Source organism: Corvus brachyrhynchos, unplaced genomic scaffold, assembly GCF_000691975.1.
Source record: "Corvus brachyrhynchos isolate BGI_N302 unplaced genomic scaffold, ASM69197v1 scaffold32, whole genome shotgun sequence".
Taxonomy (NCBI): domain Eukaryota; kingdom Metazoa; phylum Chordata; class Aves; order Passeriformes; family Corvidae; genus Corvus; species Corvus brachyrhynchos.
Window position 1 is genome coordinate 11,447,006 of NW_008237919.1, and position 6,513 is coordinate 11,453,518.

Sequence of the window (6,513 nt, forward strand, 5' to 3'; positions counted from 1 at the left end):
TCTGTCTTCTGTTCTTTGTGATGCAGAATGATGTGAATCTCCTCAATAACACACTCTAAAATGTAAAACTGGTTTTATGAAGACTGAATAAATGCCTGGTATTTTCTTCATTGTAGTGTTCACGTATCCCTACGTAGCTCTCTACGCATGTATGCCAATACACTTAACAGACAGCTGTGAGAACTTGGAATTGTTTGAAGGCCTGCTTTCTTAAAATTTTTAAAAATACGTACATAAGAAGAGAAATACATATATTGTATATTGAAGAGTCACAGCACAGTAAACCTGAGTATCTTCTCTTTAATGAAGGGTGCTTCTCAAATATGAAGGAACAATAAAATTATCTTGTTTGTTTTTTGGTTAGAAATCTGTTCTGATCCCTATCTGACTGCTAAAAACTTTATCTTTCCCCCTAGTTTTCTTTCACTAGATTTTTTCATTCCTTTAAATTATTTGGTTTTTTCTCCCACTCTTCTGGGATTTCCAGTTTTCAAAGTTCTATACATAATTTTCCCAGCAGTTGTTCTTGAAACTCGGAAATTTCCATTATGTGATTTCTTCAACATGCTGATGATAATTTCCATATGATGATACAATTTGTATGTGTGAAAAAACTTGTCAGAGAACCCAAAAAAGGATCATGGCCTCATAAGAAAGATGCCTTTTCTGTTGGAAGTGTTACTTGGCACTTGAAGTTCAAGTGATCATTTTTTTCCTGGGCATTGTCTCAGCTGAAAGCAGGCAGTTGATGATGTTACGAGGAACGTAGTTGTGGGTATGTACTAGACTTGCCTTTTTGGAAAAACATTAGATCGAAGTCCTGACAGGCATTTGTCAGTTGCACATAAGATTAAAACTTTGGCAGGTGAACTGAGAAACATTAGAAGGTGAGCTTATTCAGCTGTTTTTTTAACAAGAGGCATCTCAGTGGATACAGATCTCTTTGATGCTGAACAAAACCAACAGTATTCATCATTATCTTACTGCAATGTTCTCTGTTTTCATAAAAGTCAATAGAATGAGCAGTGAAATTTGATATCATACTTGCGTTGCTTGTATGTGCCTGAAAACACTTTGCAAGTGTTGGCTTTGACTGGGCATTTCAATGTTAAGGTAAAACAAACAACTGAACCTAAATATTACTAGTAATGGAGTATGTATGGCCAAGCTGGGCTATTTTAGTACTGAGGGAATACTTTTATCAATCTGTTGTAGAAACCTGGAATAATTCTACTAGCAACTGTTAAAGGATTGTTCATTCAATAATGCTAAGGAAGTCTGGCTTTAGTCACTCTTAGAAAACAAGCTGTGTCTATTGGTGTTAATGTTTTATGTTAGGCTCATAAATGCTTCCTAAATGCTTGTTAATCCTTAGTTTAGACAATGAGATAGAGCTGTTTCCATGATTAGCTAGCAGTAGGCAAATGGTAGCCAGTAGCTGGTGCTATTCTGACTTAATATCCTTTACAACAACAAAATCCTGTTGCTCATTTAAGCAGAGAGAAGGGTCCTTTCTATACATGGTAGTATCTAAAATGTATTACGCTGTATTTTCTTGTATTAGGGATGACAAAGCTGGACCCCATGTAGTACATCTCAGTAGTAATGACTGGCTCAATTACATAACATCTTGTAAATGCTGACTGGCTTCTGTTTTCATGCCCATACTCAGGTTTTTCATATGAGCTGTTCATCATGAGAAACCTGTGTCGCTGTGAGTGCCTGGGACTTGTAAAAATTGGACAACAGTTACTTGGCTGGTAGATATAATTACTTCCAAAACTGTCCTAATTCCAGATTTCATTGGAACTTTTGTTCATAACCAAATGCCTTTTTTAGATGTCTACTCAAAACATTTGAATATTTTTCTCCTGTTAGCTTAGTGGTGACAGAATGAGAAGTTTTCAGTGTTTAAAGATGAACTATGAGAAAGTGGAGTTTGCTGCTAGCCTTAAAAGAGCTTTGTTCCGTGTTCTGCTTTCCCATATGTTTTCCAATGTTACATTAGACAAACAAGTTAATATGTCATTTAGTTTTGTTAATAATAGTAACAACATAGAAGTTCTACTTTCCTACCAGTGATGGCTTTGCTCTTGCATTTTTGATTACTGTTGCTTTCATCAGTATTACTAATTACATGACCTGTGTGAAAGTACAAAGACAAGATAAGTAATTTTTATTGCTGCATTTTTTGCGCATGTGTGATTAGTACTGGGACCAAAGGTCCTTAAAACGAGAACATTAGACTTACTGACCAGATAGAACACACATCATCTTGCCTCAAAAGCCTTGTTAGCTCTCCTTTATGTGTAGTTTAAGTCCTTTACATAAAGCCTAAGTATAACCCTGGCTCTAGTTATGGAGGAATGAAATCAGCTGGGACAAAGTCATTGAAACCTCTGACAGAAGTATGATGTGTTCCTTGGCATGTTCATAATCATCTGGACAAGAGTGCGTTTGTCCCAACGTGAGCTCTTCAAGTAGCAGGAAAGCAAAACGCTTCTACTGGCTTTTCATGGATGTGGTGGGAGAAAATGAGGCCTTGCAGCAGTTCTTTGAAGGTAAGAATAGTTTCAAGAGAAGCCTTAACAATTTTTGGTGGCAGCAAACCCAGTAATTGTTTGGGGGTCACTGAGGGAGAAAGGAGGAAGAAAAAGTGCCCTGAAACCCAAAGCTATATTTACACTAAGTTATTGTGGAAGACAATACCAGAATGAAGTATTACAAATAGTACAGATGTGCTGCAGTGCCTTTTTCTTTGTGCTCTGGCCAGAATACCAAAGGGAAGGCAGACCCAGCAAACCCTGTGGTACTGGCGAAGTAATTGCCTTGAAGAAAAACTGGGAAGTGACTGAGGACTCATTGTAGTGTAACACTTCTGAAATTGTAGTGCTTTTCATGTGGTTAAGAGATCTCACTTCCTTCTCAGTTATAGCATGTGCGATAAAGAGGGTTTTCTTTCCACTAACATTCTTCTGAAATGGCCTGATTGTAATCGGTAAAATGGTAATTGTGCTGGTATCCTCAGGACCCTTCTGAGGCGTTAAACTTAGATATTTTTGTCTTTTGCCTGGGATCATCTGTCTTTCTGCCTTTTTCTCCAAGACATTTTCTATTCAAGCTGGTCCAATTAGTTTCATAACTTTATCTTACTACACAATTCACTTTCTAATAGATTCCATAATAAAACTGCATTTTTTAGATTCTCTGATAATGTGTTCAAAGGCTTTTTACTTTTTAATTTTTTTACTATTTTCGTTCCCTTCTTCCAGTTTGCACTTCACTTTTTGTTTTGTTTTGTAATACATTAACCATTCTATTCTAAGCTGTTTTTGTTGTATTTGTTTTCCATCTATTATCTGTGCAGGTATTCACTGATCTCAAAGTAACTTGGGAAATAACCTTTTCTGTCATGATTTTCTTTGTCTTTTGTTTCCCCTGCCCCTTTGTTGGCCTGGGTGAGAGGTGGTAACTGTAACTTTTAAGTTTTGATTTCAAACTAGGAAATTAAAAAATTGATCAAGGAAATACATTTAAGCCAAGAAATTTAAATTGGTGAGCTACAATCTAGGGCTGCTAGCCAGCAAATGTGTGGTGTATAGATTGTAGGAAATCCACACCATGTTCCTTAAGTTCAGTTTACATCATGGAGTTGAAAAGCTAACAAACTTTTTTGGCTTTGCTTTCAGCAGCATAATATTTGTTTTTATCTGGCTTTTTTTTTTTTTCAGCTGCTGCATTGCATAGCTGTTAAATACTCAAAATCATGTTGAACATGAATTATATTTTTAAAAAATTTTTTTAGGAACCATCTTGGAGAAAACCACTTTCTAGGGAGTATGGGTTAGGTTCTGTTAGCTTTTGTGATGATGATATTTTGATGGTAGAAGGTATGGCAGAGATTTTAGCTGAGCTCTTTAACGAGAATTAATATTTTTAATTATATAATTATTACTTTAATTCTTTTTAGAAGGTTTTTTGGTAGTCTGCCAGTGTGAGAGGGAGAAGCTCTGTTGATTCCTTTTAGTTATAGGAAAAACGAACCTCTTGGGATGTCATGTCTCTTCCATAATGTGTGGTTCTGCTGTGTTCCATTAGGATGTGACAAAGGTCTGCTAAGGCTATACAGCATACGGTGATGCTGTTAGATGGCTGAATTTCATTATCTGGACACAGGTATGTGTCAAGGCTGCAAGAGCTAATCATTTATTCAGCATGGAGTAGGCTCTCTTGCTGTTATAAACCATAAGTAAGTCTGAAAAGGGAGCAAGCTGAATTGAAGAGGTGGTTAGCCCTCTTTTCAAGCAGGGGTTACATTTACTGAGTGCAAAGCCATCTTTAAGTGATGGTGTCTCTGCAGCTTAGCACTACAGCTTGTGTGCTGGCTTTGTAACACCTGAATGAGGCAAAATCTCATGAGGCAAGAGCAATAAACTGCTAGTGTTGGTTTGGTGGTCTCTGTGATTAGTCATAGCAGTGTTAGAACATTGTTTTTCAAGGCTATGAAAAAACTGAATCTTGCAGTATCAAGTGGAGAATGATGCTACTGAGTGGTTCCTCAGTGATTCAGTTTTGGCTTACAAATGCATCAGCTGGCAGTTAATGAATCTATAGGTCTGCTTTGTAAGATGATTTGAAATTCATGAACAAAAAAGATCCCCTCTCCCCTGTGCTTTAGTTCCTTACAGTGCATATTTGTTTTGACACTCACTAGTAAGATAAAGTTGTATCTGCAATATTGAGAGGGGGCAGTCTGAAACAGGGTATTTTTTTTCAAGGAAAGTGAAATAATGTTTGTTTTCCTGACAATCACTTCTTGGAATGATTGATAGACCTTTTGCATTAGATATGACTCAGGGATTTGACCTTTGCTTTTTCTCATTCAAGTAAATGGCTTTTGTGTTGTGTGGCTGGGAAGTTATCTTTTTTTCTGTTTCATTTCAATTGCATATTAGAGAGTTCATCTTTGATGCAGGCTTTTCCCCTATTATTCCTGTTGAAATGAGTATTTATAATTAAAACATTTTGCATTTTACAGTCACAAAGTTCCTATTTGTCAAGGGAAGGTCAGGGTTCCTGATTAGCTCTTCTGCCTGTGTGTGGCAGAACAATCTGTTCTGGCTGATGTTATCAATGGGTTGAGAGACCTGATGGAAGGTCAGCCTAGTTACTGTTGAACTCAGTCTTCTCTTTTGTTGTAAGTTACTTTGAGGTGTCTGAAATGTGTTTTGTTTGTGCTGTCTGTGAGCTAAAGAAATCTCTTCCTTAGTGGAACCAACACCTCTCTGTATACTCATGCTCCTGCATGGGTAACATGGAATATAGATTAGAGTTTGTGGTAAATAAACCAAGCCACTGAAGAAACATGCCCTTAAAATACAAAACACTTAAACCCCAGAGATGCCACATACCATTTTAAGGATGAGAGATTGAAACAGGAATAAAAGATTAAATGAAAAATATAAAATATTAATGGTAAGATTTGTTTCTACAGAAAATGTTACTTTGGGGGGGGGAAAAAAGTCTATCTTAACACAAAGTCGCTCCTTACACTTTGGAGTTACAGGTCTTCCTGAAGTTGAATAACCTAGGCTGGGCTACGTCCTGGTTGGCTGCAGCACTGCTAGCTACATCTGGTTTATATTTACAGCCCTGTAGCTCTGCAGCTTGTGTCAATAACACCAGGTCTGTTCTAGTCAAAATGAGCTGGAATTTGTGAACAATTTAAATGGCAACCAGTCCTTGGAGTCCTTTAGCATGAAAAAAGGGCCTATAAGCCCCATAAGTAATATTTACCTTAGTAAGTCAATGAGGTTCAGCTGGACTTTCCACTGAGCCTGTATAGTGGAGCTCATAAAGTGCTGAAGCCTCTTTTGGTAAAAAAACGACATAATTTCATGATAAAGTATCTTTAGATGGAAATCAGTTATTAATTCTCAAGCAGAAACATATCCCTCAAAGTGCAAGGGTTTGTAGCAAACAGTATGAATTGGTCTGTTCAGCAAGCAGATATTACTGAACACTGATTATGTTCTCTGCGCTGTTTTTACACCTTGAGCTGTATATAGGGATTGTTTCCTGTGTAAAGTAGCTGATATCTTAACACTAATCTTACTACACATTGCTGGACTTGGCTGGAAGCTTCCTGGTGTCCTCTTCTAATGTCAGGAAATTCTTAGTTTAGTACAGATCTTTAGTCAATACTATTTCTCTGTCCCCTATCCTTCACTTTCCATTTAGATACCACTGAAAAGGAGGCAGCCGATTTAAATGCAGATATATATATATAAGGCTACATGAAAGTGTTGGGAGAATTGATCAAGGTAGGTTTTCAGGGATTGAGACTTGGCTACAGGACTGTAGAATGAAGTTGAGGAGCCAGGTGATGAGAACCTCATGTCTGGAGGAAAGAAGGGGATGACTGCCAAAGAGTAACTGCCAAATTAAGAGGCTGGAATTCATACTTCTCCTTGCGGGCCTGTGGCTGAGTATTACGGACAGGCAAGAAAGAAC